The following is an 11,288-nucleotide window of genomic DNA, read 5'->3' as shown; positions in this document are numbered from 1 at the left end:
AGAGATAAGTGGTACAAGGAGAAGTGGGTTAGACACATCAAATGATTTTTCAGACAAAACAGCAACGAGAATATCACAGAGATTCTAATTTCTACAACAGATATAGTAGAATATATTACATATATTGTATGTATATTATATATGTTGCAGAAATTAGAATCTCTGTGACATTTTCCTTGTGTTTTTGTCTTAAAAAAACATTTGAAACATTTGATACGTCTAGCCCACTTCTCCTTTATATACAGGGTGAGTCACCTAACATTACCGCTGCATATATTTCGTAAACCACATAAAATACTGACGAACCGATTCCACAGACCGAACGTGAGGAGAGGGGCTAGTGTAATTGTTTAATATAAACCATACAAAAATGCACGGAAGTATGGTTTTTAACACAAACCTACGTTTTTTTTAAATGGAACCACGTTAGTTTTGTTAGCACATCTGAACATATAAACAAATACGTAATCAGTGCCGTTTGTTGCATTGTAAAATGTTAATTACATCCGCAGATACTGTAACCTGAAGTTGACGCTTGAGTACCACTCCTCCGCTGTTCGATCGTGTGTATCGGAAAGCACTGCAACATACATCGCGTTTCTACAGAATGATCTGCCAACGTTGCTCGAAAATGTCCCACTGGAAACGCGTCGACGTATGTGGTATCAGCATGATGGTGCACCTGCACATTCCGCAATTAGCACTAGGCTGATCCTTGACAGGATGTTCGACGGGCGTTTCATATGACGTGGAGGACGCATAAATTGGCCAGCCCGTTCTCCTGATCTTACACCTCTGGACTTCTTTCTGTGGGGTACGTTAAAGGGGAATGTGTACCGTGATGTGCCTACAACCTCAGAGGATATAAAACAACGTATTGTGGTAGCCTGCGGCGACATTACGCCAGATGTACTGCGGCGTGTACGACATTCATTACGCCAGAGATTGCAATTGTGTGCAGTAAATGATGACCACCACATTGAACATCTATTGGCCTGACATGTCGGGTCACACTCTATTCCACTCCGTAATGGAAAACGGAAACCACGTGTGTACGTGTACCTCACCCCTCATGGTAATGTACATGTGCGTCAGTGAAAAAGACCAATAAAAAGGTGTTAGCCTGTGGACGTAATGTGCTGTTCCAGTCTCTTCTGTACCTAAGGTCCATCACTGTTCCCTTTGGATCCCTACGTAATTCGGTGCTCTCCGATACACACGATGGAACAGCGAAGGAGTGGTACTCAAGCGTCAACTTCAGGTTACAGTATCTGTGGATGTAATTAACATTTTACAATGCAACAAACGGCACTGATTACGTATTTGTTTATATGTTCAGATGTGCTAACAAAACTAACGTGGTTCCATTTAAAAAAATGTAGGTTTGTGTTAAAAACATACTTCTGTGCATTTTTGTATGGTTTGTATTAAACAATTACACTAGCCCCTCTCCTCACGTTCGGTCTGTGGAATCGGTTCGTCAGTATTTGATGTGGTTTACGAAGTATATCCAGCGGTAACGTTAGGTGACTCACCCTGTATACCAGGTGATCAAACAGTCAGTATAAATTTGAAAACTGAATAAATCACGGAATAATGTAGATAGAGAGGTACAAATTGACATACATGCTTGCAATGACATGGGGTTTTATTAGAACCAAGAAAATACAAAAATTTTAAAAATGTCCGACAGATGGCGCTTTATCTGATCAGAATAGCAATAATTAGCATAACAAAAGTAAGACAAAGCAAATATGATGTTCCCTACAGGAAATGCTCAATATGTCCACCATTATTCCTCAACAATACCTGTAGTCGACGAATAATGTTGTGTACAGTACTGTAAAGCATGTCCGCCGTTATGGTGAGGCATTGGCGTCGGATGTTGTCATTCAGCACCCCTAGAGATGTCGGTCGATCACGATACACTTGCGACTTCAGGTAATCCCAAAGCCAATAATCGCACGGACTGACGTCTGGGGACCTGGGAGGCCAAGCATGACGAAAGTAGTGGCTGAGCACACGATCATCACCAAACGACGCGCAAAGTAGTGGCTGAGCACACGATCATCACCAAACGACGCGCGCAACAGATCTGTCAGACATTTTGTGAACTTCATTTCTTTTTTTTTTTTTTGTTCTAATAAAATCCCATGTCATTCCAAGCATGTGTGTCAATTTTTACCTCTCTATCTACATTATTCCGTAGTTTATTAAGTTTTCAAATTTATACTGATTTTTTTAATGTGTGTGTGTTTTTGTGTGTGTGTTTTACTACTTACCTCCACGCATTCAAATGATTTCCTGCGTTTCGCAGGTATATTCACAGTGAAACTCAAGTTACTTGCAAGTAGTAGCGAGAGAGGGCTGTCGCGAAATTCTAACACCGGCAAGGTGCCTTTGTCCGCAGCTGGCAGTACCTGAAAACACGCATAAACAGAGCACAGAAGAACGTGTTGTAGCAAAGTGAAGAAACACTGCACCTGTCTGCGGCTGCGTCAGCTTCCTGGATTACGAAGCGGGTCCATAACTGCCTGGTACCGCAGAGATGTGATTCACCGCTTTTACAATCCGCTTCTTGCTGTTTATCCTCTTACTTGGTAGCCGTGTTACTCTGTTCTTATCTGCTTTTAACGCAAACGATCACTCGTTACAGCCGTCGGAATTCTGTCCTAGCTCATCTTTGCTCACAGTTTCCTGGAACACTATAAATAATAGCATTCTCTGAGGACGCCTCGTGTAGTCAGAAATACCTAAATACCACCAGAAATCGTAAAGCTATGTTTTATCAACACTCACACACACACACACACACACACACACAGAGAGAGAGAGAGAGAGAGAGAGAGAGAGAGAGAGAGAGAGAGAGAGAGGAGACACGATCTCTCAATCTCTCCTTCAGGATTTCACGTCATTCGCGTGTTTAATCAAAACATCATACACGAGATAACTAGACTAGTTCTGATTCTCAAGATATCCTTTAACAGAAGTCGACGTTCTACTGAAGCGTGTTTCTGTCATCGGCAGACAGCAAAGAAGCGAGTCAAAGTTTTCGGAATGATAAGATGATGTCTATACGTAGATATGAGAGACATCTGATTTTCGTAGGAATATCACCAAAAGAATAATAACTGACTCATGAAATTTCTGCTTTTGACTCCCTCTTAAGACGTTACTGTCAGTTTATTACTTTTCTTCCATAGGGAAGAAGTCGTTTCAGGCGTGTGGTGAAAGAATTTTACAAGCCTATCGCCGACTGGCGCCAACTATACATATTGGAGGCGAGACCCAAAAACAGCAAAAATTCGTTTCCCTACCTTTGCTACACACCGTTTTTAATTAGTTGACCCACTGTCACCATCGGATGTGTCAAGGATGGGGAAGGAAATTGGCCGTGCCCTTTCAAACGAACCATCCCGACATTTGGCTGGAGCGATTTAGGGAAATCATGGAAAACCTAAGTCTGAACGGCTGGACGCAGATTTGAACCTCTGTCCTCTGCTACCTACTGCGCCGCCTCGTTCAGTCAAAGTGTTTGGCCTTGCAGCTAGATACAGCAGCGTTTCCTTGTTTCTAACGAAGGTGAGTTCCTCTCGTGGCCAGAGGAAGCTCATGACTGCCTGTGTCAGTGATCAACAAGGGACTCAGGCCGAGCGTAGTGCACTTCTGTGCCGTATGAAATGCGCCCGTCCCGAAGGGTGACGTCGCTATTGTTTTAAAATTTGTGCTTTGTTATTGGAGTGGGCAAGTTGCTCCCCAAGGAATTTCTAAGAAAAACGCTTACAAGGGAGGGCTTTCCTCTTCTGATGCTAATCTGCAAAAAATGTGCAAAAATTCATTTCCTACAAAAAATATGTTTAAAGATTTAGATCAATAATCATACACACATCACCATCACATTGTAGAATGTTCTAAAAGTAGTAGGAAAGGGAGGTACAGAAGGTAATTTTAATTAAATGTGAAAATTTTGGTGAATTTAACTTCAGTCATTCAGGAGCAAAGTTACCTGAATGATAAAAGTTCAGGTTTCTGGTAAATTGCAAAAGAAGATTTACAAACGTATTAGCTAAACAGTATGTAATTTCAGAAAATACAATCTGCAAATTCCTGTTGGTCATGTGTCTCTTTATCTTCCATACTCTTCATCTCCTTGTCTATCCCAATCTCATTGGTAACAGCTTCTGCAGCTTTCTTCACTTCAGTTACTCACAGCCGATCAACAACAGTTAGAACTTAAAACATCTTCCTTTGAGTGACAGCTAATGTTTCCAGAACATTAATCCTAGAAATTACACCACCGTTCAAAGTTATTACTATCTATTATACCTATCTTCAACAAACTCAGCAAAAACAGTTTTCGGTATTCGTTCCCTACGCAATGTTGAAGCTTTCGTTGGGGTACATGGAGATTTTTCCTAAGAAGATTTGTATTTGTCAGATCTCTTTATTTATGCATAAGAGCTTCCATAACATGAAGGAGTGCTTTTGAGTGTATTATAGGTCTGTTCACCCAATTTCTGTAGGTGCCTGTTGAACTAAATGATGTGTATTATTCGATGTTGCTTTAAACCAGTTGCCTCGAAACCTCAATTTGGTGTTAAATTTCTTTATTATCAGCATTTATAACACAGAAATCACATATACATATACTGTTGTAGAACAACGCAGCAACAACTATGAAACATTGGTGTCTAAATTTCCGAAAGTAAGAAGTAAACGATTATACATAAGGTCTTTGTTTGCAGCTAAACCACAGCCTTCTAGATACGTGTCTTAGCCTCCTGTAGTCAGAGCCTTCTACAATACGCCTGTGCTTACGATCCATCTCTAAAAGCTGAAAAACGTGGGGAAAAGAGGAATACATCATATTGTATGGCTGACTTTAAAATTACAGAACGCCATGACAACTGGCACCTATGAGGCTTTACGTTTAAACTAATTTTACGAGCAAATGAAAAATGAAAACGCACACCATGTAGTGCTAATGCTCGTGTAGTATCACGAGAATTGTCCGTCCCATGGTCAACAGTACGGAAATTGGTAACTGTACACGAAAATCAGTCTACTTTATTTTCATTCGCTTATGTCGTATGGTACTATATTTTGGGGTAACTCTTCCCATTCTAAAGGGATATTTTTGTCTCAGAAACGGGCGGTTCGGGCAATAATCTGCTAAACTCTTGTCGACCCCTATTCACTAGTCTGGGTATTTTGACATTGGCCTCTCAATATATATATTCTTTACTGTAATTTATTGTTAACAGTAGTAGCTTATTCCCATGAATAAGCAGCTTTCACTCAGTTAATACCCGACAGAAATCCAACCTGCATTTGGATCGGACTTCCTTAACTCTTCTGCAGAAAGGTGTGCTGTATACTACTGCATCCATTTTCAATAAGCTACCACAAGAATTCAAAAATCTTAGCAGTAATCCACGCGCTTTCAAATCGAAACTGAAGAGTTTCCTCATGGGTCACTCCTATTCTGTTGAGGAGTTCCTTGAAAAATTAAGCTGATTGTTATGTTATATTGTTGACTGCATGGCTTGACTTTCTGGGTGCATAAATATTTTATTTTTATCTGTTATTACTTTTATGTTGTAATTTCATGTACTGACACGTTCCATGACCTTGGAGATTTGCTCCTCAATTTGGTCCTAGGGAACTTGACGTGTAAATAAATAAATAAATCCAGTTCTCGGCTCCGAGTATAATTTGAGTGCGACGGCTTTCCTGGAGGGCGGTAAATTCAGGTATTTTGTTACGAATGCTTCGACAATTTATTGTTAAAATTTAGACATTCGAAATGCTTTTGCTTTATACGCGATGTGACTTCGAACTCTGCGTATCGCTTTGCGGGCATTCGTCTGAAGACCTTGAACTATCGCCTACCCTAAACAAGCACCATGCACTCCACAAGTATTCATCCATCCGAGTAGCTGCTTCTTTTGTGTAGTTCACCAGCAACGTGTCCAGGGGAGTCCTACAATTCTCCGTCTCATAACACAAGTCCAGAACTCTGCAAACAAGATCGTCACAGAATCGCCGGAGCCTCTGGTTGAGATCTTCCACTTCACTCCAAACCGAAGGATCCCCATCAAACTTCTGTACTTCCATTTCTTATAAATAGAATGGGACTGCGACTCGTCGATGACTTGAAGGAAATAGATACCAACAGCCGTAATTTTATGAATTATTTTATTGGACTATTAGTTTCGGTGCCTCATTGGCTCCATCTTCAGGCCACTGAAAAAATCGATGAAAATCAAGCTTAAAACAGACAACAAATCTATTCTGTTTGCACACGTTTCTGTTTGCCCGTTCTTGTCTCATCTCATTTGTGCAGCGGTTCTACGAGTTGACAAATATTGGTTAACATCGTGTCTTATTTATATCATTCAGTCTCTCTTGGTCCATTGTTCGTCCACTCATATTTTGTTGAGGATCTGTTGTCATTATTTTAAAATATCAGTTTTCTACATAAACTATTTTATTCCTAGCGATTACAGCTTGTGACGATTGACAAGGTTTTTACTACAATAATTTTCATATTACATTGTGTAGTGATAGCTACTGTAAGGATTGACTGCTTTTTAAAGTTAACTTCCTCTATGCTTCTAAAGCAGCATTCATGGCTTTAGAGTTTAATCCGTTGATGACTTCTGGTTTCATTTTCTTGCGTTTTATACTTGTTGTTATATTTTAAAATTTAGTTTTTTGTCGATAAGAAGCAAATGTGATAGGGCATGTGAATTACAGCTTCATACGGAGGGAAAAAATGCTTTTTCGATCGTAGGCTCTTACTTTTACCTAAATCCATGGTTCATTTCTGGTTTTCTAGTCTTTTTAACTGTTATGACATTCCTTCACATTTCTGTTAGGGTTACTTTGCTCTATTCATTTATCATGTTTACACAATCATTATTTCGGTTCCCTTTCTTCAGTATTTATACACCGAGACAGATTCTCTGTCTTCAAAACATTTCGTTACAGTTCGACCACTGTATGTGATACCACTGTTTGAACAACATGGCTTAGAATATTTTTTCAATGAAGGATTTTCTGATTACAACAGTTTGAGAACTTTTACTGTATTCCGTTATATTACGTTACCATTGTATTTCATGCGGTTTTTATTAATGCGGTTGATGGGTATACGACAATCCTGTGACCAATGTTTATATGTCATGCATTTCAGTTTACCATCTTGATATCTTTGACCTCTTTTCTTTTGCTTTATGCTAATGTATATCTATGGTTAATTTTATTTAAATAATGACAACTGAAGTTGCAGATCAGGTTTGTTGTCTGTTTGATTTTGTCGATTTACACAGAAGACGATGCCAATGGGGCATCGAAGCTGACAGTCCAATAAAATAATTAATAAAATTACGGCTGATGGTACTTATTTCCTTCAACCTGATCAAGCTGTAAACTCTGCTTGTAAGCCACGATTAAAGTTGGCCTAAACTAATAGAACGGCGTGATTCTAGGCGACGTCTTGTGACGACCTCCCAAGTTGACGTCGCGGCGCTGGCAAACTGCCCAATACAATTTGTTCCGCAGAATTAGCGCAGGGCGTATAAACCGCCACAGAACAACAGTAGTCCATTAGTTCCGCCGTAAATGAGTCGCAGGATTTGGTTCCCTTGGTGGGCAGCCAAGACTATAAAGGCTGCACGACCAAAGCACCTAGCCCCAAAACGTATTCCGTCGACAAACATCCTCTTCCATATGTCGCAACCATACAAATAAACGGGTTCACAGAATCAGCTGTCAACGTCTATACATTTTTAGATGCAGTTTACCAGTTTTATTCAATGCATACAGTATATTGTGGGCTAAGACTGATCCACTGCTGAAAATATTACATCTGCGTGAGTGACGAGTTAACTGTATCAGATATTCCCCACAATGTATTTCGACAGCTACAACATGAGAAGATGGAAGGCCTCTTTTTACAAGTCCTTTCTCAGTGGGAAGCATGTTACAATATTTTACAACAGTACGTGAGGTGTTGATACGTAGAGATCTACTTGGACGTAGATATCCACAGTAATAACAACATGTACTTTGCGGATCAAACCCTTGGGCTCATGCGAATATCGTGGGTATGCGTGTGGTTAGCCGTGGTTAATATACAGGGTGTTCGGAAATTGACTTTACAATCTTTTGTTGACTGGAATACTCTCTTGCAAATTCTGAAGGTGGCAGGGGTAAAATACTGGGAGCGAAAGGCTATTTACAATTTGTACAGAGAGCAGATGGCAGTTATAAGAGTCGAGGGACATGAAAGGGAAGCAGTGGTTGGGAAGGGAGTGAGACAGGTTTGTAGCCTCTCCCCAATGTAATTCAATCTGTATATTGAGCAAGCAGTGAAGGAAACAAAAGAAAAAATTAGGAGTAGGTATTAAAATCCATGGAGAAGAAATAAAAACTTTGAGGTTCGCCGATGGCATTGTAATTCTGTCAGAGACAGCAAAGCACTTGGAAGAGCAGTTGAACGGAATGGACAGTGTCTTGAAAGGAGGATATAAGATGAACATCAACAAAAGCAAAACGAGGGTAATGGAATGGAGTAGAATTAAGTCGGGTGATGCTGAGGGAATTAGATTAGGAAATGAGACACATAAAATAATAAATGAGTTTTGTTATTTGGGGAGCAAAATAACTGATGATGGTCGATGTAGGGAGGATATAAAAGGTAGACTGGCAATGGCAAGGAAAGCGTTTCTGAAGCAGAGAAATTTGTTAACATCGAGTATAGATGTACAGTCGTGCTCAAAAGTATCCGAACGACCTGAATTGCATTTCGCCTGATTCGAATGCAACCTACATAGCGCAGCTGTCTAGCAGGTCCTCTAATCGCCCCTCGGTACAGTCGTTTGACTATTGAAAATGGTTCCAACAAGTCACCACTAGAAAACACTGCTCTGTATCGCCATAACTCAAGATGTAAAGTAATACCAGGGTACTACAAATATCAGGGAACATCTTATCACAGATAAGACGGTCCTTAAGGCTTGTAAGCTCACTTTTATTACAATAAATGACATACCTGAAATGTTACCACTCTCACTATTACGCCAGGTAGGTAATTCGCGTAGTATCTTCGTCGTATTCATGATTTCCTCTTCAAAGTAACATACCGTACTTATTATTTAACACAAAATGACATTACAGATTTAAGTTATTCACGAGCAGCTAGTTGAGAATATGTATGAACTTCAAATGACACGACGAACCGTCTCGTTCTGGATATGGATTCAAACCCAGGTCATGCAGACTAAGCAAAGACTTTGTGACTGACGGAAACTAACAGTCATTCCTGACTAGGCGTACAGAGAGTGGTACACCTCGATTTTAGACAGTATCAGTTAGCAAATATCAACTTTAAATTACATAACGTAAACATCTTTAAGGGACGCGAATTCCTACCCAGCGTCCTTGTTAACGAACTACGAGAGATGTTAAATATTGCTTCTTCACAAATAACTTGCTTGAAATGCCGTGAGGTAAAGCTTTGTATTGGACAGGGATTAGAACGCAGAACCTAAATGGATTGTCATCGAAGCACATTCAACTGTGACATATCGGATTTTCTCGGCAGAAGCTAGATGTGTTAACTGAAATGACGAGACGAAACATTAATTTTTTCTTTCCCAGGACTCCAACCTGTCGCCTATCGCTGTTATATTCTAGAGAAAATGAACGTTAAAAATGGGTTGTTAAACCAGCAGCGGCATGTGAGCATGTTTGAACTAGAAATAATATGACGAAGAGTTCAGTGTTGACTGGGAATCGAACCCCATAGATATCGTTGTTGACTGCACACAAAGAGACGTCAGCTACCGAATTTTTCTCCACCAGCAGCTCGGAATAACTACCTTGAACTTACAGCGATCTTGCAAACAGTTCTGTGTCTCACTGGGACTCAAAAACGTCAGATATCGTTAGTGTTGACAACGAATGAAAATACATTACAAATCTAAATTATTATCGACCAGCAGATAGGTGTTCTCATGCTAGAGCTTGATAATACGTAATGAAAGCTTTAGCGCCGGGCCAGAATTCGAACCCTTTCACACGCAATATGTGGAGATGTTGAGGAATCTGCAGTTTTGAACAAACACGAAGGAATTAAATTCCGCGTTAAGGGCAGTCTGAGTAGTATTTCCAGTTCAGAACCAATTTTATCGACATACAGAAGCTCGAATAAAACATGGAATAAGTGTCCTGTGACCCTATATAGCGTTTGTTTCGTTACTAGAAATAAATAACTAGTATAAGAAAGGTTACTGTTGATAGAGTTTCTACGTGTCGCGACTCCTGACTTTATTGTGGTTCAATAAACTGCATGTGCATTGTCAGACTGTTATAGATAACATCAGAGAATTCACATACATCGTTGATGATTAATTTCTCTCTCATGTTAACTAATGTTTTAACAGCACTAAAAGAAACCTTACGAAAATTGTGCACCTGTATTATAAGAAATGAAATAAAACTACCGATGATAACCTTATGACGAAAGTCTGTTTCAATGAAACTGAGTATCTGTACACAAGCGTGACTCTATCGGCACAAATGAGTAAAATACTAATCACTAAGATTTGGATTGGGCCTGTGTTTGATTGGTAGACTGTGTCATACCCAAGTGGTATGCAAATGTGGCATTTCATAAATAAAGTTATGTATTCCTAGAAACCCATAATTTGCTTGTCAGCAGCGGAAAGAGGAGTTACCTGTTGTGCAGCATTGTAAGTTTTTCACCATTGCACTATGAGCCCAAAGTATTTTCTTGCGATTTCCTTATCGATGTGAGATCTGACTGCATGTAGCTCTTTCGCAGAAGGGATAAAAACGTTACAGTCAGCAAGACCGGAACCGCAATCCATAACAGACGCTTTAATGCGGATTCTGGATTATAACGTCTTTCTCTTGAGGTTACCAGAGGTAAAGTAAATCTGTTTTTGCCTCTTAAAAGTAAATGCCTGAACCCACGTATTGCAATGTGAACATTCGTTCCACAAGATCATTGTGGCCACATTTCCCAGACCCAGAAGCGAGCTGTAACGGATGATGTGCTTAGCTTACAAAATTAGTCACGGTGGAAAAAATGCGAGTCCATTAAATGGTTAAGTAGGAGCAATCTTCTGACGCGGAGATTAAGCTATTCTCATGTCAGCGGGATGTAATGACGCTTCTAGGGATGATAACCTCGATGTGAAGCCATTTTGAATTTTTCACTAATTCAGCAAATTTCTTAGTTCGAGAAAATCCACTAT

Source organism: Schistocerca cancellata, chromosome 2 (genome assembly GCF_023864275.1).
Source record: "Schistocerca cancellata isolate TAMUIC-IGC-003103 chromosome 2, iqSchCanc2.1, whole genome shotgun sequence".
NCBI lineage: Eukaryota > Metazoa > Arthropoda > Insecta > Orthoptera > Acrididae > Schistocerca > Schistocerca cancellata.
Note: the sequence above shows the minus strand (reverse complement) of the source record.